Source organism: Rutidosis leptorrhynchoides, chromosome 7 (genome assembly GCF_046630445.1).
Source record: "Rutidosis leptorrhynchoides isolate AG116_Rl617_1_P2 chromosome 7, CSIRO_AGI_Rlap_v1, whole genome shotgun sequence".
NCBI lineage: Eukaryota > Viridiplantae > Streptophyta > Magnoliopsida > Asterales > Asteraceae > Rutidosis > Rutidosis leptorrhynchoides.
The window spans coordinates 258,332,530-258,358,244 of record NC_092339.1 but is presented as its reverse complement, the minus strand read 5'-3'; the positions used below and the strand labels follow the sequence as shown (position 1 = coordinate 258,358,244).

The following is a 25,715-nucleotide window of genomic DNA, read 5'->3' as shown; positions in this document are numbered from 1 at the left end:
TTACTTTATAATAATCCTTTTTGAACTCAACGACTCGAATGCAACGTCTTTTGAAATATGCCATGAATGACTCCAAGTAATATCTTATAAATGAGCAAATGCACAGCGGAAGATTTCTTTAATACCTGAGAATAAACATGCTTACAAGTGTCAACCAAAAGGTTGGTGAGTTCATTAGTTTATTATAATCATTCATTTTCATAATTTTAATAGACCACAAGATTTCATTTTCATAATAAAGTGCAGGTCTGCTCACTGCTGTAAAAATTCATTCAAATGATGAACACCTGGTAACCGACATTAACAAAAATGCATCTAGCATATCCCCATACAGGCACCTCGTCTGTATATAATATAAACCTCAAAGTACTAAAGCAGTTCAAATTCTCTGACTGGGGCTTGTCAAGGCCCATAGATCTATCTTTAGGATTCGTGTCAATTAGTGGACTGGTTCACTAATTCTTAGGTTACCAGACTAAACAAAAAAAGGATACGTGGTATAATAATTCATCATAGAATGTAGTTCAAGTACTTGTGTCTATTTTTTCAAACATTTATAAAAGCGCATGTATTCTCAGTCTCAAAATATAATAAAAGGGAGTAATGAAACTCACGATACAGCATTTCGTAACAATTATGCATATGGCGGCACTGAACAAGTGCAGGGTTGGTCTCAGATTCACGAACCTATATTAAGTATTTATATTTATATGTTGGTCAATATCCGTCTAACAATTTAGGTCAAGTCGTAGTGTATCACAGTCCTAATGCTCGAGATTATCATGCAAAAGTCAACAAAAGTCATCTAATCCAAAAATGACTTCCAAAATCTATATATGTTTATTATATAACTTAAATATAGTCGTTTTATATATTTAAATATATTTATCAGATTTTATTAGAGTAAATACTACCAGTCATTAATAAAAATTTATATTAAAATTTATATATGATAAAAATATACTTTTATATATCTTAAGTAATAAAATTTATAAAGTTCACTGATATCGGCTAAAAAGTCACGTTTTCACCCCGGTATTAAGGCCCAAAAACAACAAAGATTCGAACTTTATCAGAAAAATACCCACTTTGTCGGTTAAAATTGAAGAACAAGTAATTACGAAGGCGGTGCAAAAAGAATCAAGAGAATCGGAGCTAAAACGAAGATTCTAGAGCGAAAACGGTGAAAGACAAGAAATCAAGTTACGATCCAGTGAATCAAGGTTGACCAGCATCAAAAACGGCCTACCATACGGCCTACCAGTATGGGGTACGGCCTGCCAAACGGCCCAGCAAACAGCCCCAAGAAATGAGCTGCCATGAAACGGCCTACCAAATACGGCCTGCCAAACGGCCTGCCAGCCGTTTTCTGGCAGAATCCTAGTCTATTTAAAGGGTCTTTGTCATTCATTCCAACACACACTTCAATTCACTTCTTTCTCTCTCTTGTACAATATTAGTCATACTCTCAAGGCCTTCGACTCCGTGCGGGAAACCTAGTACCCGGAGAAGAACGCTGAAGATTGTATTAGGAGCGGTCTGGAGTCTTTGAAGTTGTCATTTTTGTATTCAGAACTCGTTTAATCTACTGGTACTTCTATCCTTTATCTTATATAATGTTTTATGATATTGTTGCCATGATTAGCGAGTAGTTATCTTTAGTGTATGCTATGATGTAGGCAGTTATAATGCCGAAATAATATTATGGTTTGTGTATGTTGTTGAAATGCTTTCCGATTATGCTTTAAACTCAATCGCTTTTCCAACTAATAGAACATGGTTATAGGATCTGTTATTGGGAAGTCGCGAACCCCGATCCAGAGTACACTATCTGTGTCACCCCTTGGTAAGAGAAGTCTATCGGATACAACGTAAGATCGACTGAGGCACACCGGTTGTAGTAAGTCTATCAAGCTTTGGATTACGACTGAGGACTCTTTTGTAGTGAAATATCTGACTAGACCCTTAGTACATTGTCGGTCCTAGACCATGCTAGTGTAGTCACCAAGCATATAAACTTCGTACGTGCACGTTGAAGCACAGCGGTTGTTGTAAGCTGTACCTCTGCTAAGTAAGGCCATGGAACCCGGTTAGTGTTGACCAGTACACTGCACCATAACGCGGTCTTAAGCATTGCACCCCGCTTGAGGGATTCTTAGTTAATTAAGGAATTGTTTGTTTAGACACATAAAGGATTGGACCATTAGGATAACCGAACGTGTTCATGGAAGTCAGCTTGACTTGGCCATTGTGTTCTTTATGGTTGAACTCTTTTTAAAGGGCCTAACTATCTTTTACCAATCATTAACGAAAGCATAGAAACACATCACGTCTCTCGGATATGGTAAACCATGTATTCTATTATGCTTAAGAAAGTTTAGACCATTTTGGAATGTTAATACATCACCCAACCGAGTCGCTCAATTGGATGAGCTGTCTGAACGTGTATGCGTGTATTCAGACTGCACAGGTGTCGGGGGTAAGGGACATTACTGTCTATTCAGAATCTTCAAGCCTAACGCAGTACCCAGTGACATGTCTTATGACAGGGACGTTTAGGACCAGTGTAATGAATACAAGGCCCCTGCCTATTCATGAGCCAACATTCCATAATCTCGGCAGAATAACTGATGAAGGCATAGTATGCACTCACTTTAACCTTATCTGAATTATGAATTTTATCGTATTTACTTTATCTGTCTTATTAAATTAGAAAATCCCAAAATAAATATTCACTACTCCCTAACTATCTTACGCTTAAATATAGGTTCGATTCAACTGATATCTCAAAAATACGACTCTAGGTCATACTTCTCTTGCTTATAAGGAGTAGTAAGATTTAGGCCCCGCTAAATATAAATTTAAAACGGTACCCTCTCCCACGAGTGGCTGATCCCGGTGAGCTGCGGCCTGACGACACCACGCAAATAAAAACCATCCATTCGGCCATATTGCGGGAGGGGACATCAGTTTTTGGCGCCGCTGCCGGGGAACTGGTATCAGGCGATACTGCTCTCTATCAAACTTATTCACAAGCATTTAGTGGTGTCTAAGAAAGACAATTATACACGGACTTGGTTGTTGGATTTTCCGAACAGTCGCCAATTATATTGGGACCAAAAGGATCCTGCCTCTCCGTAGTCGGCCTGGCCACTTGGTTTGTTGAATAGTTCGTGTGGAGCTCTGTTACCGAAATACCAGGGAATTAGTAGCCAGAACTAAAAACATATTCAATCATAGGATAGTTAGTTAATTAAATTAGATTACCTTAGATTACTTTAGATTACCTTAGATTACTTTAGATTACCTTAGAATTAGATTACCTTAGACTAGTTTAGCTTACTTTAGATAATCTTAGTTTATTTTCGAAAAATTAAAAACAAAAAGGCATACCCAGTGTATGACCCAAACCCGATCTAGACCAGGGCCGTTGTTATTCGTACCTGATCCAGACGCAATAATCTCTAAAGCACGCAAGGAAGAACTAATCAGAAATCAAATGGCGTTACGCTTTACTTTAGCAAAAAACACCAAACCCTCGATTGAAGGTCGAGGAGGACCAATCAGATTTCCAGCTCATCTAAAATAGCTGTCAGTTTCATGGATTACCGAATGACGATCCTAATTCTCACCTTAATAAATTCATATCTCTTTTAAACTCCTACAAACAGCCAGGGATAGGACAAGATATAGTCCGGCTATACTTGTTCCCCTATTCTCTCACTCATCATGCTCAAACTTGGTTTGAAGGACTGGAAAAAGATTCCATCACGTCGTGGACGGAGATGGCTACTAAATTCTTAACTAAATATTTCCCTCCTTCTAAACAAACCAAACTGAAGAATGACATCATTAACTTTAAACAAAGTTATGATGAATCTCTTTACACTGCATGGGAGCGATTCAAAACCCTGCTGAAGAAATGCCCTAATCACCAGCTAGAACGGTCAGCCCAAATATGTACCTTCTACAATGGTCTTACGGTAAATCATAGGACGACGATCGATGCAGCAGCTCAAGGGAATCTGATGAACCAAACCACAGACGAAGCATGGGAATTGCTCAAGAACATGACAATGCATTATCATGACTGGAACAGTGGTGAAACTACTTCATCATCTGCCCCACTCTCTGCACTTAATAATCAAACAGAGGCCATTAAATCTCTCACGGATAAGATGTAATCTCTTGCTAAGAAACTCGGAGAATTGAAGACGCAGCCGCAGCAGGTTAACCAAGCTCAGGCTTGTGTTAATTGTAGCAACCCATAACCCACTGAAGAATACCAAGTTGAGTACGAAAACCCTGATGGTTCAGTATATTACGTTCAATACCCAGCTCATCCACCAAATCTCGGATTCAATCAACCACCTAGGGTTAATCAATTTCAGCGAAGCAGTCAACCTTTTCGCTATCGCTATCCACCTTATCCAGCCCAACAATCTCAATTGACCTACAATCAACTACTTCCACTCACTGGTCCCCCAGTTGAGGAAAATTCCCCTACCACCCAGATTACAAAAGCAACTAAACCCACTCTCGGAGCTGATGATCAGTTAACTCAGTTCATTCAAGGACAAAAATAGTTAAATTAGAGAACTGCAGCCAGACAAGATCAGACGGAGATACTAATGAGAAATCAATTAGCTCTGCTCAAAAGTTTGGAAACGCAGCTCGGACAGTTATCACAACGCCTTGAAACCCGACCGCAGGTGTAGTGACCCGAACTTTTCCATGTTTATATATATTAAATAAAATTGATATTTACGTGATTAAGTGTTTCCAACATGTTAAGCAATCAAACTTGTTAAGACTTGATTAATTGAAATAGGTTTCATATAGACAATTGACCACCTAAGTTGACCAGTGATTCACGAACGTTAAAACTTATAAAAACTATATGATGACATATATATGATTATATATATATAGTTAACATGATATTATGATAAGTAAGTATCTCATTAGGTATTTTAACAATGAGTTATATACATAAAATTGACTTTATTGAATTAAGAAACTCGAAACGATATATATAACGATTATCGTTATAACAACGTCTTACTAATTACATATGAATCATATTAAGATATTGTTACACTATGTTTAATCATGATAAATGATAAGTAAACATGTCATTATGTATATTAACAATGAACTACATATGTAAAAATAAGACTACTAACTTAAGGATTTCAAAACGAGACATATATGTGACGATTATCGTTGTAACGACATTTAAATGTATATATATCATATTAAGATATATTAATATATCATAATATCATGATAATATAATAATTTAACATCTCATTAGATATAATAAACATTGGGTTAACAACATTTACCAAGATCGTTAACTTAAAGGTTTCAAATCAACATTTACATGTAACGACTAACGATGACTTAACGACTCAGTTAAAATGTATATACATGTAGTATTTTAATATGTATTCATACACTTTTGAAAGACTTCAAGACACTTATCAAAATACTTCTACTTAACAAAAATGCTTACAATTATATCCTCGTTTAGTTTCATCAACAATTCTACTCGTATGCACCCGTATTCGTACTCGTACAATACATAGCTATTAGATGTATGTACTATTGGTATATACACTCCAAATATCAGCTCTTAGCAACCCATGTGAGTCACCTAACACATGTGGGAACCATCATTTGACAACTAGCATGAAATATCTCATAAAATTACAAAAATATTAGTAATCATTCATGACTTATTTACAAGTAAACAAAATTACACATCCTTTATATCTAATCCATATACCAATGACCAAAAACACCTACAAACACTTTCATTCTTCAATTTTCTTCATCTAATTGATCTCTCTCAAGTTCTATCTTCAAGTTCTAAGTGTTCTTCATAAATTCTATAAGTTCTAGTTTCATAAAATCAAGAATACTTCCAAGTTTGCTAGCTTACTTCCAATCTTGTAAAGTGATCATCCAAACTCAAGAAATCTATCTTATTTATAGTAATATATCTTTCTAATACAAGGTAATACTTATATTCAAACTTTGATTCAATTTTTGTAACTATAACAATCTTATTTCGAGTGGAAATCTTACTTGAACTTGTTTTCGTGTCATGATTCTGCTTCAAGAACTTTCAAGCCATCCAAGGATCCTTTGAAGCTAGATCTATTTTTCTCATTTCCAGTAGGTTTATTCACAAAATCTGAGGTAGTAATGATTTTCATAACATCATTCAATTCATATATATAAAACTACCTTATTCGAAGGTTTAAACTTGAAATCACTAGAACATAGTTTAGTTAATTCTAAACTTGTTCGCAAACATAAGTTAATACTTCTAACTTGACTTTTAAAATCAACTAAACACATGTTCTATATCTATATGATATGCTAACTTAATGATTTAAAACCGAAAAACACCGTAAAACCGGATATACGCCGTCGTAGTAACACCGCGGGCTGTTTTGGGTTAGTTAATTAAAAACTATGATAAACTTTGATTTAAAAGTTGTACTTATGGGAAAATGATTTTTCTTATGAACATGAAACTATATCCAAAAATCATGGTTAAACTCAAAGTGGAAGTATGTTTTCCAAAATGGCCATCTAGACGTCGTTCTTTCGACTGAAATGACTACCTTTACAAAAACGACTTGTCACCTGTATTTCCGACTATAAACTTATACTTTTTCTGTTATAATTCATAAACTTAAGTTCAATATGAAACCATAGCAACTTGAAACACTCAAAACGGATTTAAAACGAAGAAGTTATGGGTAAAACAAGATTGGATATTTTTGCTTGTTGTAGCTACGTGAAAATTGGTAACAAATTTATATTAATCATATCCTAGCTAACTTATATTTTATTATACATGTATTCTAATATATTATGTAATCTTGGGATACCATAGACACGTATGCAAATTTTTTGACATATCATATCGACCCATCTATATATATTATTTGGAACAACCATAGACACTCTATATGCAGTAATGTTGGAGTTAGCTATACAGGGTTGAGGTTGATTCCAAAAATATATATACTTTGAGTTGTGATCTAGCCTGAGACATGTATACACTAGGTCGTGGATTGATTCAAGATAATATATATATATATATATATATATATATATATATATATATATATATATCAATTTATTTCTGTACATCTAACTATGGACAACTAGTTATAGGTTACTAACGAGGACAGCTGACTTAATAAACTTAAAACATCAAAATGTATTAAAAGTGTTGTAAATATATTTTGAACATACTTTTATATATATGTACATATTTTTTATAGGTTCGTGAATCGACCAGTGGTCAAGTCTAACTTCCCGACGAAGTAAAAATCTGTGAAAGTGGGTTATAGTCCCACTTTTAAAATCTAATATTTTGGGATGAGAATACATGCAGTTTTATAAATGTTTTATGAAATAGACACAAGTAATTGAAACTACATGGGTGAATGATCGAAGCCGAATATGCCCCTTTCGCTTGGTAACCTAAGAATTAGTAAACCGATCTACTAATTGACGCGAATCCTAAAGATAGATCTATTGGGCCTAACGAACCACATCCAAAGTACCGGATGCTTTAGTACTTCGAATTCGTTTTTATCATGTCCGAAGGATTTCCCGGAATGATAGGGGATATTCGTATATGCATCTTGTTAATGTCGGTTACCAGGTGTTCATCATATGAATTAATTTTATCTCTATGTATGGGATGCATATTGAAGTATGAAATCTTGTGGTCTATTATTATGATTTGATAATATATAGGTTAAACCTATAAATCACCAACATTTTTTGTTGACGTTTTAAGCATGTTTATTCTCAGGTGATTATTAAGAGCTTTCGCTTTTGCATACTAAAATAAGGACAAGATTTGAAGTCCATGATTGTATGATATTATGTAAAAACTGCATTCAAGAAACTTATTTTTAATGTAATATATTCTTATTGTAAACCATTATGTAATGGTCGTGTGTAAAAGGTATATTTTAGATTATCATTACTTGATAATCTACATAATGCTTTTTAAATCTTTATCGATAAAATAAAGGTTATGGTTGTTTTAAAAATGAATGCAGTCTTTGAAAAACGTCTCATATAGAGGTCGAAACCTCGCGACGAAATCAATTAATATGGAACGTTTTTAATCAATATGAACGGGACATTTCAGAAGGGAAGATTGCCAAGTAATACTATCTTGAATCCCCACATAGAAGAAGCAAATAAAATGGATTCCGTAATCCCAGAGGAAGAACCACGGAGAAGGTCAGCTAGACTCAAGAACAAATTGACATATACTCATAAGCTGACCCCTGAAACTCCAGTTCGCGTACCTTATCCTGGAAGGCTACAAGAAGAACCATCCAAGCTTGATTCGTTCAAACTTGATGGAAGATTCCTGGACACCATGTCCAAGGTTCCTAACCAGAAGAGATACATCCGAAGGCTTCTTTCTACAAAGGAGAGGATACCATATTCCAACAAAATTCCACTGAGTGAAGAATGCTCTGCATTACTCAGAAACTCTCTACCACCTAAGCTAGGAGATACGGGTCGATTCATTTTTCCATGTTCAATCTACCAATCTGGAACCATTCATGCGCTAGCAGATTTAGGAGCAAGTATCAACCTAATCCCCTACTCTCTCTACCAACCAAAATGACAATCCAACTTGCCGATCACACAATTCGATATCCTAAGGGCATAGTTGAGAATGTCTTGGTGAAAGTCGACAAATTCTTGTATCCTACGGATTTCGTAGTCATGGATATTAAGGAAGACCTACACACCCCAGTAGTGTTAGGAAGACCTTTCATGAATACGGTTAGGACTGTCATTGATGTGTACAATCAAACCTTGATCTTACGATCACATGGGGAGAGCGTTACCTTCAAAATTGACCGCCCAACCGACCTTTCTGGACAGGCAGAGATGTTTGCTATTTCCACCAGACGGATCACTTTCGATGACGAGTCTTCACCACCAGCACATGATGTCGAGATGGGTGTTGAATCACAGTCTGTAGATGACCCAGAAATGGAAGAAGAGGATCCCAGCGAAGAAATAGAGGAAGAGGAGGAATCTGAAAAGGAAGAGGAAATGGAAGACGTAAAAGAAACTGCGACAATACATGTTCCAAGCATTGAGCGTCATGAAGAAATAATGAGGCTAGAGACGGAAGATCACAGTTTAATCATTCGCTTCAAGAAGAAGACCGACAAGGCTGAGGTTAAGGATGTAGAAATTGATCCGGCAAGTATCAAAGTGAAGAATCAGAATACTGAAGAAACCCGTTCATCAGACGCATCCTCAGAAGAACAATACACCGATGATGACGAGGTAGAGCAACATGAAAACATTCTGAATAACTCACACTCTCCAACTGAACCAGATCAAAGGGAGCCGGACTCTTCTTCAGATCGAATTCTGGTTATATCCACACACGTAGACATGATAACCTTCATCAATGATACCGATGAATTTGAATACATTCTCGCAGCCATCCGAAAATCAACCATTAATTTTTCACTACGCTTAATAGAATGAATTATGGCTATCAGAGAAGAACACCACCTCTATCTCCGAAGAGAAGACAATGATGTGGAAATCCTAGAAGAATGCATTCAAGACTTTATCAATTCTTTTCATGATCATATCTATCACGAAGAAAGGCAACGAGAGCATTATTCAGTGATTCGCACTATTCTGGAGACAAGATTTTGTCGAGATCAGAAGATCATTTACTCTAGGGTTTATAACGCCTTAGCCGGATCTGCGCTTCCGTTCTCACGAAACCAACGAGCACTACTGACTCTCATCCGGAAGCATATGGATCTTTCCACCGGATGCCTGACTTATCATTCTGATTTGAAAATGATCGAGGATATTCACAGCTTTTTCGCTCTTTTGGAAAGAGATAATTTCGAAAGCACACCAGAGAGACTAGTAATTTACGTAACAATTGATCACCACGCCGATCTAATTATCAAAGAGTTACGAGACACTGTTATGAAAGAAGCAAGGAGAAATAATCCGTTCTCTCATCTTGAACCTAACCGAGTCAACATTGCCACCTACGTTACTAAGCAGATAACACGTATCTTCCAAGAATCCACGGATCCTAGTTTCACATTTAAAGCTGGATGTAGGGAGATATACTCAAAGATGGTGACATTAATGCTTGGGTCAGGGTTGCCCTTCACTTCTTTTCAGCTTCGTCTCTTAGTAAATATGTGCAAAGCTACTGACTCTTACCGTGGAGATCACCGTTCCGAAGACTTCGAGATTCTAAAGATACAGTTTCTAACACTATTTGAAGACCTCCGAAATGAGCACCCCATCAGAGAATTAATCAACACAAGCACTGCTTCTATGATTGACATTCATGGGTCAACCAGCAGAGCCATGGATCATATTATCATCAAACTTCAAGACTTATCAAGAGCCGAAACTGCGCACTACTTATCTTTCAGAAGATCTTCAAGAGAAGTACCGGACCTTCTACCATTATTGGTCCGACACTTTCTCAAGATTTATCCACCAAGACTCACATTCCCCCGAGAAGACCAAGATCACAACCATCGGCGTGGGATGTTTGCTTTTTAAGGAATCACTACGGTCGAGCCAACGACCTTAAACAAAAGCGCTTCTCGGGAGGCAACCCGTGTAATAAAGTAGAGTAGAAGAATAAAGGACGACAAATGAGCCGATAAAGACGCAAGGATTGGAAGCCAGCCGCATCTGCTAGGGGTATTTCATTCTTTTTACTACTAGCTCAAGATTCAACCTATGCCACATCCTAGCTTATCACTAAGTGTGGGATAACACCCAATAAAAGCACTAGACAAATACTCCCAAATCTTCAACTAAAACTCCTAAGTGTGGGATACACTAGGAACATTGAGGACAATGTGCATCTAAGTGTGGGATGTTGGTATCTTTTTATGCTGTATTATAATAACCCATTACGAAGATTCCAAGTCCTTAAGCCAAATTTCAAAAATTTTGCAAAAGAAACCCTTTTCGAAAAAGTATTTTTGAAAACCTGAAACGTTTGTCAATAAAAATAAGGTTTAAGTAAGGTGGAAATCTTGTTAGATTGAAATCTCTAATAGAGCATTGCATGACTAAGGCATTATCGACCTAAATTGATTATGGTGAGGCATCCAAATAAGACCAGCATTCATATTTAATGCTTCACTAATTTCCGTTGAGAGTGCCGATGTCTGTGCTCAGAATCAGAACTTGCTCTAGATCTACATCTCCAAGCAGCAAAGCGTGATTCGGTTGTATTCAAAATAGCTAGCCATTTGTCAAACATATGCCTTCCGCACCTCCACTACTTCTACTCCACCACCACACCCACATCACCTTTACTATTTCTCGAAAACCAGAAAATGAGATTCCTTCCGAAAACCCGATGTTATAAACCTCTCAAGTATCATGGCAAAGGTCTTGAAAAAGTTTACCGGCTAAAAGTTTCTCGAGATGAAGTATCTTAAAAAAAATGTTCTGAGAAAAGGAGCGGAACTTTATAAGAGAAATGCCGAAGAGAACTCGACCGAAAATGATTGTCAAATGAAGAAAAGTTCAAAAGTGCTTCTCAAAATACTTCAGCACTCCTATCTATCCAAATAAAAGTCTGTATAAAGACTACATTACCCTTTATATCACCCCTCAAAAACAACTTCACTACCACTCCGAAATTCCTTTTCCATCATTGACAAATGACCCATAAGCTGAGATTACTACCGTTCTCGCGTTAGCAGCAAGGATTTGATTCTTTATCAAGCCTATGACGATGGGTGCAGCATGACTGGTTATGAGTGTATTCATTTCTTAGATCTATAGGGAATCCTAAACACTTGAGTGATTTGAGTGACCCGTGAAAGTTAGCATATGTCATGTAACCTCCTAGTATGCTCGCAGAGATAATTTTAATCCTAACATAGATAACTCACCTTATCTTTTGCTCTTATAATAAAAACAAACCGCTTAGGCTATTAGAAAAGAAACGCCGAAAAGATTCTTAAGGAAATGAGAGTTTGCTTGAGGACAAGCAAAGTCTAAGTGTGGGATATTTGATATCGGCTAAAAAGTCACGTTTTCACCCCGGTATTAAGGCCCAAAAACAACAAAGATTTGAACTTTATCGGAAAAATACCCACTTCGTCAGTTAAAATTGAAGAACGAGTAATTACGAAGGCGGTGCAAAAAGAATCAAGAGAATCGGAGCTAAAACGAAGATTCTAGAGCTCAAACGATGAAAGACAAGAAATCAACTTACGATCCAATGAATCAAGGCTGACCAGCATCAAAAATGGCATGCCATACGGCCTGCCATACGGTCTACCAATATGGGGTACGGCCTACCAAATGGCCCAACAAACGGCCCCAAGAAACGGGCTGCCATGAAAACGGCCTGCCAAATACGGCCTGCCAAATGGCCTGCCATACGGCCTGCCAGCCATTTTCTAGCAGAATCCTAGTCTATTTAAAGGGTCTTTATCATTCATTCCAACACACACTTCAATTCACTTCTTTCTCTCTCTTGTACAATATTAGTCATACTCTCAAGGCCTTCGACTCCGTGCGGGAAACCTAGTACCCGAAGAAGAACACTGAAGATTGTATTAGGAGCGGTCTGGAGTCTTGAAGTTGTCACTTTTGTATTCAGAACTCGTTTAATCTACTGGTACTTCTATCCTTTATCTTATATAATGTTTTATGATATTGTTGCCATGATTAGCGAGTAGTTATCTTTAGTGTATGCTATGATTGTAAGCAGTTATAATGCCGAAATAATATTATGGTTTGTCTATGCTGTTGAAATGCTTTTCGATTATGCTTTAAACTCAATCGCTTTTCCAACTAATAGAACGTAGTTATAGGCTCTGTTATTGGGAAGTCGCGAACCCCGATCCAGAGTACACTATCTGTGTCACCCCTTGGTAAGAGAAGTCTATCGGATACAATGTAAGATCGAATGAGGCACACCGGTTGTAGTAAGTCTATCAAGCTTTGGATTCCGACTGAGGACTCTTTCGTAGTGAAACATCTGACTAGACCCTTAGTACATTGTCGTTCCTAGACCATGCTAATATAGTCACCAAGCATATAAACTTCGTACGTGTACACTGAAGTACATCGGTTGTTGTAAGTTGTACCTCTGCTAAGTAAGGCCATGGAACCTGGTTAGTGTTGACCAGTACACTGCACCATAACGCGGTCTCAAGCATTGCACCCCGCTTGAGGGATTCTTAGTTAATTAAGGAACTGTTTGTTTAGACACATAAAGGATTAGACCGTTAGGATAACCGAACGTGTTCATGGAAGTCAGCTTGACTTGGCCATGGTGTTCTTTATGGTTGAGCTCTTTTTAAAGGGCCTAACTATCTTTTACCAATCATTAACGAAAGTATAGAAACACATCACATCTCTCGGATATGGTAAACCATGTATTCTATTATGCTTAAGAAAGTTTAGACCATTTTGGAATGTTAATACATCACCCAACCGAGTCGCTCAATTGGATGAGCCGTCTGAACGTGTATGCATGTAGTCAGACTGCACGGGCGTCGAGGGTAAGGGACATTGCTGTCTATTCAGAATCTTCAAGCCTAACGCAGTACCCAGTGACATGTCTTATGACAGGGGAGTTTAGGACCAGTGTAATGAATACAAGGCCTCTGCCTATTCATGAGCCATCATTCCATAATCTTGGCAGAATAACTGATGAAGTCATAGTATGCACTCACTTTAACCTTATCTGAATTACGAATTTTATCGCATTTACTTTATCTGTCTTATTAAATTAGAAAATCCCAAAATAAATATTCACTACTCCCTAACTATCTTAGGCTTAAATAAAGGATCGATTCTACTGATATCTTAAAAATACGACTCTAGGTCATACTTCCCTTGCTTATAAGGAGTAGTAAGATTTAGGCCCCGCTATATATAAATTTAAAACGGTACCCTCTCCCACGAGTGGCTGATCCTGGCGAGCCACGGCCTGACGACACCGCGCAAATAAAAACCGTCCATTCGACCATATCACGGGAGGGGACATCATTCACTTAATATCATAAAAATATGGTGATATGTATTATTAAATGTAATTATATTACGTGTGGTAAAAATATATTTGTATCATATTTTTATTTGATAAAATAATATTGATAATAATAATAATGAGTAAAAGTTGTACGGAGTATTATTTTGTAATAATAACAATAATTATTTTTATTCTACTAATAATAATAATTCAATATTTATATTTACTAATGATGATATAAAATGATAATTCTAATCATGATAACGGTACTTTTTAATATTAACTGTAATAATACTAAAATGATAATAATAATGATATTTTATAATAACAATGATATTTCTATTAAAAACGATAATTTTCAAAAATGATAGTTTTAATATTAATGATACTTTTAATAATAATAATAATGATCAAAATAATGAAAATGATATTTTTATCTAAATCAATATCTTACAATATTTTAATTTCATCATGATACTTATACTCATTATTTCCTAATCGATTTGTTTAATAGCTTTTAGTCCTCTTTTATCGCATTCATAATAATGATAATAATATTAATCATAATAATTAGACGATACTAATATTAGTTCTAATGATAATGATAATAATAATAATAAATATTATAATAATATTAATGATAATACTAATAGTTATAATAATAATAATAATGATAATAACGATAGTAATAATAATAACAATAACAATTTTAATGATAATACTTATAATGATAACGATAATGATAATAATAATAATAATTGTTAGATAATAATAATAATAATTGTTAGATAATAATAATAATAATAACGATAACAATAACGATGATAGTAATAATAATAATAATAATAATACTATTAGATTTAATAATAATTTAGTTGCTCATATCTTTTAATCCGTTCATCGAAACCACACGATTTCTAAATTAAAAGTTATTAATTTTTCGTCGGCTTTCTAACGACATGCATATCATATACATTATATCAGTAGCATATTTATCAAATTCGTGATTCATCATAAACTATCTAACGACGAACTTAAGCATACAAGCATGCATATTCATATATACTCGAGTACTAGTCAGTGATACACTATTAATATATAAAAGATAAGATATGAATGCTCACGTATCAATATTGTGATTCAATATTGCAGGAAAGTACGTAGACGTAACAGAGATGATAAACACTATGTTTGACTCACGAGCTATACCCCCAAACCATACCCATAACCTCCATAGCTATAACCCATAATTTCCTTAGCTCTATCCCGCTCATAAAACCCGTTTGAAATTACTCACTCATAACCTCGTCGTAGTATTTTATGTAGTAATACTAATAATATTATTAATACTACTAATTATAATTATAAGATTAATAATATTAATGTTAATAATATTAATAATAATATAAATATATATATGTATATAGAGAATTCAGGAGATAGATGAATGAAAAAATGAATTCAGAAACGAAATCGTTCGACTTTTAAAGGAGTGTAACCTCACCTACCCCCTCATGCGATCGCATGAGAGTTGTAAGGGGAACTCATGCGATCGCATGAGCCCTCTTTCCAGCTCACATTCGACTAATGAACCTTGCCGATAGTTTTAATTATATTTATATATAATCTAATTAATTATATATATATTATATTATATTTATGTGTATAGTTAAATTGTAATTTTAGTTCCGATAATTCGTACGATGTCTCTCGGCATATGTCCTGGTTCCGGTTTATCAAATATCGTCTCTTACACTTGGAAAACTTGTATTAAACGATACACGACGTGTACCTTTATTAATAAATAGACTTAAATTGTCAATACACTATATCACTCTAAATGTAATTTGAACGTTCGAGTGTTTTGGTCATTTGCTTCTATAAATCATTGTCTCGTTATTTGCTCATATATATATATATATATATATATATATATATATATATATATATATATATATATATATATATATATATATATATATATATATATATATATATATATATATATATATATATATATATATTATTTTAAATCGGCACGTCTTATAACCTAATTAATATTATATTTTATCACATTGTAAAATATATATATATTTTCATTTAGAAATATAAATTTTTACGTATAATATGTAATTGAAATATTTAATTAATAATATAATATTTAGTTTTTCCAAGTTAATTATATTTCAAAGTTCATTTTAAAATCGCTTAGAAAATATTATAACATGTAACATTTACACTTTAAAACTTAATTTGATATTATTCATTTATGGGCCAGTATTTATTTTAAAGACATATCTAAATATCAATCGAATCAATTAACCAGTGTTACTATTGTTTACTTAACTAATTTGAAATCATATATATATATATATATATATATATATATATATATATATATATATATATATATATATATATATTCAATATTCATAAACATGTTTTAAATACACGTTGCGAGTTATTTATATATTTAATAATCAACATTCCAACCTATTGTATATATATTCAAATTATGTTATTTAAACAAAACATTTTAGATAATTAAATTCTATTGAATCAAAAAATGTTTCCGCACGTTTGAAACTAAATTAATTGAATATTATGAAATCCAATTCTCCACTAACTTTTGTCTAATCTTCGTTAATTGACACATTTGTTCTTACTTGTAAATTAGTTTACCGTTTATTCCGAATACCGATAAAAAGAAACGATTTCTCAAATCAACGTGGGCCTCGTAACAGAGACTCGTAACAATATCATAATCCTCAAGGGACTTGATAAATATCTTTTAATTCAGTCGTTTGTCATTATCTTTTAACTTTGATAGTTCAATATATCCAATAGATATATAAAAATCAATAAGTCTAATATACGGTATCATACACGTAATACTTTGTTAATGTTTTCAATTAATATTTATATATATATGAAATTATATATGCACATCAAGTTAAATATAATTGTTCATGAATCGTTGGGAATAGTCGAAGGGTAATTGAATATATGAACATAGTTCCAAAATTTTCGAGACTCAACATTACAGACTTTGCTTATCGTGTCGGAAACATATAAAGATTAAGTTTAAATTTGGTCAGAAATTTCCTGGTTGTCACATATCATAGGTTACAAATTGCATTTTTAGGGGTCGCGTTCAGAAGATTAATGATGATGAAGGGTGGTTTAGTTTAGCTTGTCATAAGTTCAACAAAAAAGGTTTCGCCAAGGTATTCTGTTAAGACTAGTGGTGTTGTGTATGACTCTGATGTTTGTGGGCTGTATTGTAGGTTTATACTACGCAACTTCAACTGAATTTATGAAATGAACTTCAAATAAACTGATGACACATTCTTTTTCTCGTATTAAAAGAAAGTCATATATAGCTAATGTACGTGTTGAAGTTGATATCATTAGTCTTTTTATTGATCAATTGGTATTCAAGTCTTGAATTAAATAAATGTAATATGATTTAGATATAATTTAGATCACTTGGTGGGCTCGTTTGGGTTCATTGGTGTGTGGGTTCTAGGTCCGTGATTCCATTGCGATGTGTGTTTGTTCCTACCCGGCTCGTTCCATCTTCCTCGTCACCGGACTCGGTTCGGAACGGTCCGTTGTTGTTGTCGCCTTAGCGACTCTAGGGTTGTTAAGCGCCAAAAGATTTGTTTTTTGGGGTATTGTTCTCGGTTGTCTCCCGACCTTCTATTGGGTAGGGGCTCGACATGTTAGGGTTTCTAAGTTGACTGTTGTTTGGGGTTTGCTTAAATGTGCTAGCTAAACGGGGGTTTTATTCTTGTATTCTGATTGATGCAGTCTCGAGGCGGGTGTTCTTGGGTTGCCCGGCGAGTGGATGGGTTACAGATTTACGGGTTTGGGGATGATATGGTTGGTTGTGGGGGCTTGTGGATTAAGATACGCTGATGCAGACTTCGGTTCAGGTGAGGACTTTTTTAGGATTCGGTGGTCTTGGTGGTGGTTACTTCTCACGGAAGCAGTAGCTGCTCGGTATCGGCTAATGGTTGTTTGATCAAAGTTATAGTTTTATTTCAATCAAGTTCATGTTGAACATTAGATTTAATTTCAAACAGATTCGATATCTGTATTTGTAAAACTTCATGTAACGCACCAGATCATCGGATCTCCTTTTTATTTGTTTATAATAATATGTTCTTTTACCAAAAAAAAAAAAAAAAATGTCCAATTGGCATTTAAGTCTGGATGTATTGCTTTGACTTATATATGATTCTCTTAATCGTATTTTTGAAGATCATTACATACCATTAATTAAATAAAGACATATATAGTGTCTTAAAATTATTGATCCAGTATAATAAATCTATTTAATAATTCCTCGAATTTGCGGGTATTGAATTAGTTTTGCATTTTTTGTGACATTTTTTTGTGTACTAGGGTTCAAAGGGAGACTCTGGGTTATTAATGATTCTTGGGTTGTAACTCAATAACGGGCTGACTCTCCATGGCGTAAGAGTAAACTTTAAATTCTTTTAGTCCGGTAATTCTATACCGATGAAAAAGAATTAAGGGTAGTGCATTATTTTACTCCGTATTATAGTTACTATGAATAAATATTAATATTATGGGTGTGCTTGACACACAAGTTTCTTAGAGTTTATGGGAGCTTATTGGAGCTTGAACTTATGATTTTAATAAGTTCCAACTCATAAGCTTTGTTTTTTTTTTTTTTTTTTTTGGCAAAAATATTAATATGTATATATATAGCAGACCCGAAGATCCGGTGGTACAACATCATAACGATCTAAACATAACAGGTCACAAACAACCAAAACATATTGACCCTCGCTCTCATCGTTCTAAACAATATGAACGACTACAAACAACACAGCGAGCCCAATTGAATTACAATTACAATACAATGAGATTACATAACTCAAAACCACCAATCCACAGCCTACACACATACACATAAACCCGACCCGTAATCAACCCCGCATCAAAACCCTGCAGAAACCGCAAATTCAATCCAATCACCGGACAACCCAAGAACACCTAACCCGAGGCCTATTTACCGAAGTCAACTAAGTCAACAACGCCGGCAACAACATCAAGCCCATAAGAAACTCAACGACGGGAAATTTAACGACCTGTCAAAGTACACTTGACGACCATCGTTATCTTGGTCCCACAGCTTGATCATAACTCTATATGAATTTGATAAATAACCTTGCATTCTTTATTTAAAAATGATTTTCTATAAAGGAAACCTACCAAAATATGTAAGTTTAGAAAAACCATACATAAATACTTATTCAAAAGTTGACCAAAACAAAGTCAACAAACACCTACAATTTAATGTATCAAAATAGAATGCAAGTTAATGTTTAACAAAAGCTGCCATCATAAATATGCAGACTCTCTAAGCACAGCGGAAGCAATCAATCATGAACCTAAGAATAAAACATGCCAGTAACTGTCAACAAAAACGTTGAGTGAATTATAGCTTTAATATTGCAAACAATATTTAATTTAAACTGTAAAAATTTATGTTTGAAAACATAAAGCCTTATTATGGACCACAAAAATTATATGCACGAAAACACATAAACATTATTCCATTAACCCGTGAGCCACCTGGTAACCACTTAACCAATTCCACCCTTACCAAACACAATATACACTGAACAGGTGTATCTTCAAATAAATACGAAGTACTAATACATTTCGTCTTCAAAAATTGCTAGCGCGACTAGCACGAAATGGGGTTGTCAAACCCGATAGATCTATCCATAGGATTCGCGTTCACCAGTAGAAACCAGTGATTACAGTTACCAGACTAGGGAATATTTTCGTTCAACTCACAATGAATAATTTAAACCAATTTCCACTTGTATCCAATAAATAAAATAAATTGCATGTATTCTCATCTCAAAAGATTTAAAATAGAAAAAAGGGACTATAACTCACCTTAAAGCAAATGAAGTAACCACACAAAAAGCGAACAGCAAACGAAGTAAAGTCATCAAGAATGATCAAAACGCCGACCTATAAATAAAGCAGGTCGATATAAATAACTAACTTAGGTCAAGTCTTAGTATGATAGCTATAGTACTTGTTGCAAGTAGACATAGAACAACACTCAACATGCTTCGGTTTGATCAGAACAGCTTAAGGACACGTACTTTCTATTTTTAGAAAGTTTCTATTTTTGGAAAGTTTCTATTTTAGGAAAGTTTATATTCTAGGAAAGTTTCTATTTTAGGAAAGTTTCTATTTTAGGAAAGTTTCTATTTTTAGAAAGTTTCTATTTTTGAAAAGTTTCCATATTTAGAAAGTTGCTATTTTTGGAAAGTTTATAAGTTAAGAAAGTTTCCTTAATTAAAAAGTCAACAAAAGTCAACTGAAAGTCAAAGTCAACCGAAAGTCAACTCAAAAGTCAACCTTGGTCAAACATAGTCAACATTGAATTTTAAAGTATAAATTATATTAATAATATAAGTTATAATGTTATTTAAAGTCATATATGTATAATTATGTCATAACATAAGTTTAATTAAATTAAAATGAATTATTAAAGTTAACATAAGTTTAAATGATATAATTAATATAACATAAGTATTTAATTAATTAATTAAATATTAATCATAATATAAGTATTATTAATTAATAATAGATTTTAAATCATATCATAAGTATTATTAGTTAATAATAAATTATTAATCATATCATAAGTTTCTAATTATAATCATTAAATCATAAGAATTAAATAATTAAATTATAATTAAATAATAACTAAGCCTTATAATAATTAAATAATTAATTAATCCTTATTATAAGTCTTATTATAATAATATCATAATATAATTTTAATACTTACCATAAGTATTTTTCATTAATAATAAAAGTATTATTAATCATAAGTTTAATTAAATGTTTAATTAAATCAAAATGTAATCAATAAATGATATAATAAATATGTATATCATAAGTCTTAAATTTAAATAATTACTTTTATATCATAACTAATTTATTAATAATGAAAATCATTATTTTTATCATAAGTCTGATTTAATAACCATAAGTTTTAATTAAAAGTTCATCCGGTCATAACTTGAGTCCCGAGAATCAGTTTTCGGCGAGTCTTATATATATCTTTGCCTAACCGACCCACCCGACACATTAGTAAACTCAAGAACACCCCAAGAACAGCCACCAAGTCGTGACCTACAGCCATTATTCAACTTGGAGCTTTAATCCGTTCAAAAACATGTTTTAGTCATAACGGGTGATCCGTGGCTCGAATTTCGATGACCCGAACATGAAAGTTCATCCAATCATCAATCCTAACATACTAGTACACCCTGAAAACTCCAAAAATAGTCACAAAGTCGGACCATACCTGAATCAATTCGTTTTTACATTTCAATTTTATCAAAACCCTAAATCGGACATAACTTTTGATCCAAAACTCAAAACAACATGAATCCAAAGCCTAAAATTATTGTCTTGATGAGAGAAATTCATCTATACACTTTAATTTAACATTTATATCAGTTATGTTTACAAAAAAGATCTAACAAACCGCTGTCCCAAAACAATCAAACCGAAAACATATATAATCGAGCATTTCTACGCATACTATCAACAATACAATAACATATAATCATCATACAATCATAATAACATGAAAATACAGGAAAATAAATGAAAAATTAAAAATCTAGGGTTAGGGTTTATACCCAAATCGAGAAACAAGAAGAAGGATGTTAAAGATCATGAAATGGAGAATCCGATTGTGTCACTAATCTTGCAAAATGATGAAGAATTGTGTATGAATGAGTGGTGGACGATTTTTGTGAGTAGGGAGGATGAAAATTTTGGCCGTAATGGAGGGGAGAAGAGGAGAGGAGATTTGTTAGGGTCTGCAAAGTGTAAAATGATCAAATGAGCCAAAAACTGAGGTGTAATTGGCAAAATTAAAATGGAATAGGTATTGGTGATGGGTCGGATGAACTAGGCCTTAGGAAGGGCCCACACCATCCAAATTTAATTCCTTGATTTTTGTGTTTGGCCCAAAAGTCCAAACGTAGTCCGATTCGAGAAAATACCGCTACGCGATTAAAATTACAGAGGAAACACGCACACGCGAAAAATAAAATATAGAAATACTTTATATACTCATATGATATAAAAATATCATATATAAAATAATTTGGATTCAAAAATCTCAAAAGTCTAACCGTTGGTTTGAAAATCGAAATGATTTGTCGGATAGAAATCCATGACACGTAGAAACGTACAATTTAAAATATGAATACAAATATTCATTTAACACATAATAATTAATATATTATTACTAAAATAATATTTTAGGCCATAGAAATGATGTGGCAGGAATAACAATTAACGGGCGTTAAATAATAAACGGTAAAAGATAACGAAAAAAGTAGGGTTGTGACAGTACCTTCCCGTTACGAAAATTTCGTCCCGAAATTTAAGCAGGTGCAGGGGTTGACTCGAAATCTGGGAACAAATGCGGGTACTTCTACCTCATTTGATCTTCACGCTCCAAGTGAACTCGGGACCGCATCTGGCGTTCCATCGAACTCGGACAATAGGAATTCTACTTTGCTTGAGAGTCTTAACCTCTCTATCCATAATTTCAAAAGGTTCCTCAATAAAATAGAGTTGTTTATCAACATGCAGCTCCTCAAGAGGAATGGTTTCATCGGCCTCGGCCAAACACTTCTTCAAATTCAATACATGAAAAATGTCATGAACGGCACTGAGTTCTTGTGGCAATTTCAAACGATAAGCCCAACTCTCTCAATAATCTCAAATGGTCCAACAAAATGAGGATTTAACTTTCCCCTTTTACAAAAATGTATCACACCTTTTCAAGGTGATACCTTCAACATAACACGATCACCGACCTGAAATTCAATATCGTGCCTTCTCTTATTGGCATAACTCTTTTGCCCACTTCTGGCGGTTCTGAATCTTTCTTTAATCTGTACGGCCTTCTCGGTAGTCTCATGAATAATTTCTGGGCCTGTGAGTTGAGTATCCCCAACCTCATTCCAACAGATAGGAGACCTACACTTTCTACCATACAGAGCTTTAAACGGTGCGGCTTTAATACTTGCATGATAACTGTTATTATAAGAAAATTCAGCTTGTGGCAAATATCTATCCCACCCATTACCAAAATCAATGACGCACACTCGCAACATGTCTTCTAACGTATGAATGGTCCTTTCACTCTGACCATCCGTCTGCGGATGATAAGTGGTGCTCATGTCCAATTTAGTTCCCAAAGCTTCCTGTAAGGATTGCCAAAACCTCGATATTAATCGACTGTCTCGGTCTGAAATAATAGATACAGGAACACCATGTCTAGAACAATCTCCTTCAAATACAAACGAGTAAGCTTCTCCGTAGAATCTATTTCCTTAATCGGCAAGAAATGAGCTGACTTTGTGAGTCGGTCAACAATCACCCAAATGGTATCATAACCACCCATAGTTCTCGGTAACTTCGTAATAAAATCCATCGTAATACCTTCGCACTTCCACTCAGGAATCTTAAGTTGCACCAAAAGTCCAGACGGTTTCTGATGTTCAGCTTTAACCTTAGCACATGTCAAACACTTAGCCACATACGTAGCCACATCACCTTTTAAATTAGGCCACCAATACAGCTCCTTAAGATCATGATACATCTTTCCTGAACCAGGATGAATAGAGTACCTAGACTTATGAGCTTCATCTAAAACAAGTTGTCGCAGATCACCAAACTTTGGAACCCAAAGACGTCCCGTAAAGTACCTAGTACCATCGGTTCGTACCTCAAACTTCTAAGTCATGCCTCTGACTTTCTCGTTCATAAAATTCTCCTCCTTCAAGGCTTCTTGTTGTGCCTCAAGAATCTGCCTTGCGAGGTTTGTCATATTCAAGGCTCTAAACCTGCGAGGTTCAGCCCTTTCTTTACGACTTAATGCATTAGCGACAACATTCGCCTTCCCCGGATGATATAAAAGTTCGCAATCAATATCGTTCAACAACTCAACCCATCGTCACTGCCTCATATTCAACTGTTTTTGATCAAAGATATGTTGAAGACTTTTGTGATCAGTGTACACTGTACTTTTGACCCTATAAAGGTAATGTCTCCAAATCTTGAGCGCAAACACAACAGCCCCCAACTCTAAATCATGGGTCGTATAATTCTGCTCGTGAATCTTCAACTGACGTGATGCGTAAGCTATGACTTTCTTTCGTTGCATCAAAACACAACCGAAGCCCTGATGCGAAGCATCACAATAAACAACAAAATCATCATTACCCTCAGGTAGTAATAATATTGGAGCGGTAGTCAACTTCTTCTTCAGAGTTTGAAAAGCAGTCTCTTGTTTATCCTCCCACTCATACTTTTTCCCCTTGTGCGTTAAAGCAGTCAGAGGTTTCGCTATACGAGAGAAATCTTGAATGAACCTTCTATAGTAACCTGCCAACCCTAGAAATTGACGAACCTGAGTAGGAGTCTTCAGAATTTTCCACTTCTCAATTGCCTCAATCTTGGCAGGATCAACCTGTATTCCTTGTTTACTAACAACATGTCCAAGGAATTGAACTTCTCTTAACCAAAAAGCACACTTAGAGAACTTAGCATACAACTCTTCTTTCCTCATCAGATCAAGCACCAACTTCAAATGTTATTCATGCTCTTCATCACTTTTGGAATAAATAAGGATGTCGTCGATGAAAACAATAATGAATTTGTCCAGATAGGGTCTACACACACGGTTCATGAGGGCCATGAACACAGCAGGTGCATTTGTCAATTCGGACGCCATAACAAGGAATTCGTAGTGACCACAACGGGTGCGAAAAGCGGTTTTCGGAATATCAAATTCTTTAACACGCAGTTGATGATAACCGGAACGAAGAACGATCTTAGAATAAACAGACGAACCTTGAAGTTGATCGAACAGATCATCAATTCTAGGAAGAGGGTAACGGTTTTTAACTGTAAGCTTGTTTAACTTGCAATAATAGTACACAACCAGAACGAACCATCTTTCTTCTTAACAAACAAAACAGGAGCTCTCCAAAGGGACGAAATAGGACGAATGAGATATAGTTGCAACCAACGAAGGGAGAAATATGAAGAGTAGCCATATCAGTGGTATAGACATTTAAGGCAAATCCTTCAAAGGGGATAACGAGGGTCATGGACTTCAAAGTAAAATTTCATTACATTACCGAAAGGAAGACGTACGAAAGGTGTGATCTTTAAATGAGAGTGAACTTCCTTGCACCATGAGCGAGGCAATCTAGGATTCATCCTTATTCTTCAATTTATATGCGGATGAAAAGAAACATGAATCGTGGACTATAAAGAATAGTTGACTCCAGGTGAGATGAATCTCCAAAAATAATTTTGTGCACCTCAAAATATTGAATCATCGGATTGATGTTTACGAGGGTGTTGCGGTTATCCGTGAATATTGAGAGTAGAAACTCCTCAAACGGTCTAGTGTAATGTACATCCATGATACCCACTATAACAACAGTTGGGGTAGGAACCCACCTAGTGCCTTTTCTACAATAGGGTGACCACCGAGGGTACCCCAGAAAATTGATTTATCGGCCCGCGTTTC

At 34.7% G+C, this 25,715-nt stretch overlaps 1 non-coding gene and 1 pseudogene across 1 annotated transcript; one reads left to right on the top strand and one right to left on the bottom strand.

Annotated features, from left to right (window-relative positions):
- The window catches only part of LOC139859975 (small ribosomal subunit protein uS2-like), a 109,431-nt pseudogene extending 91,327 nt beyond the window's left edge, over nt 1-18,104 (top strand).
- On the bottom strand, nt 3,834-3,940 carry LOC139860617 (small nucleolar RNA R71). The gene has a single exon (XR_011763245.1). It is a non-coding gene; the product is annotated as a small nucleolar RNA R71 (small nucleolar RNA).
- Nucleotides 18,105-25,715: the final 7,611 nt, after the last annotated feature.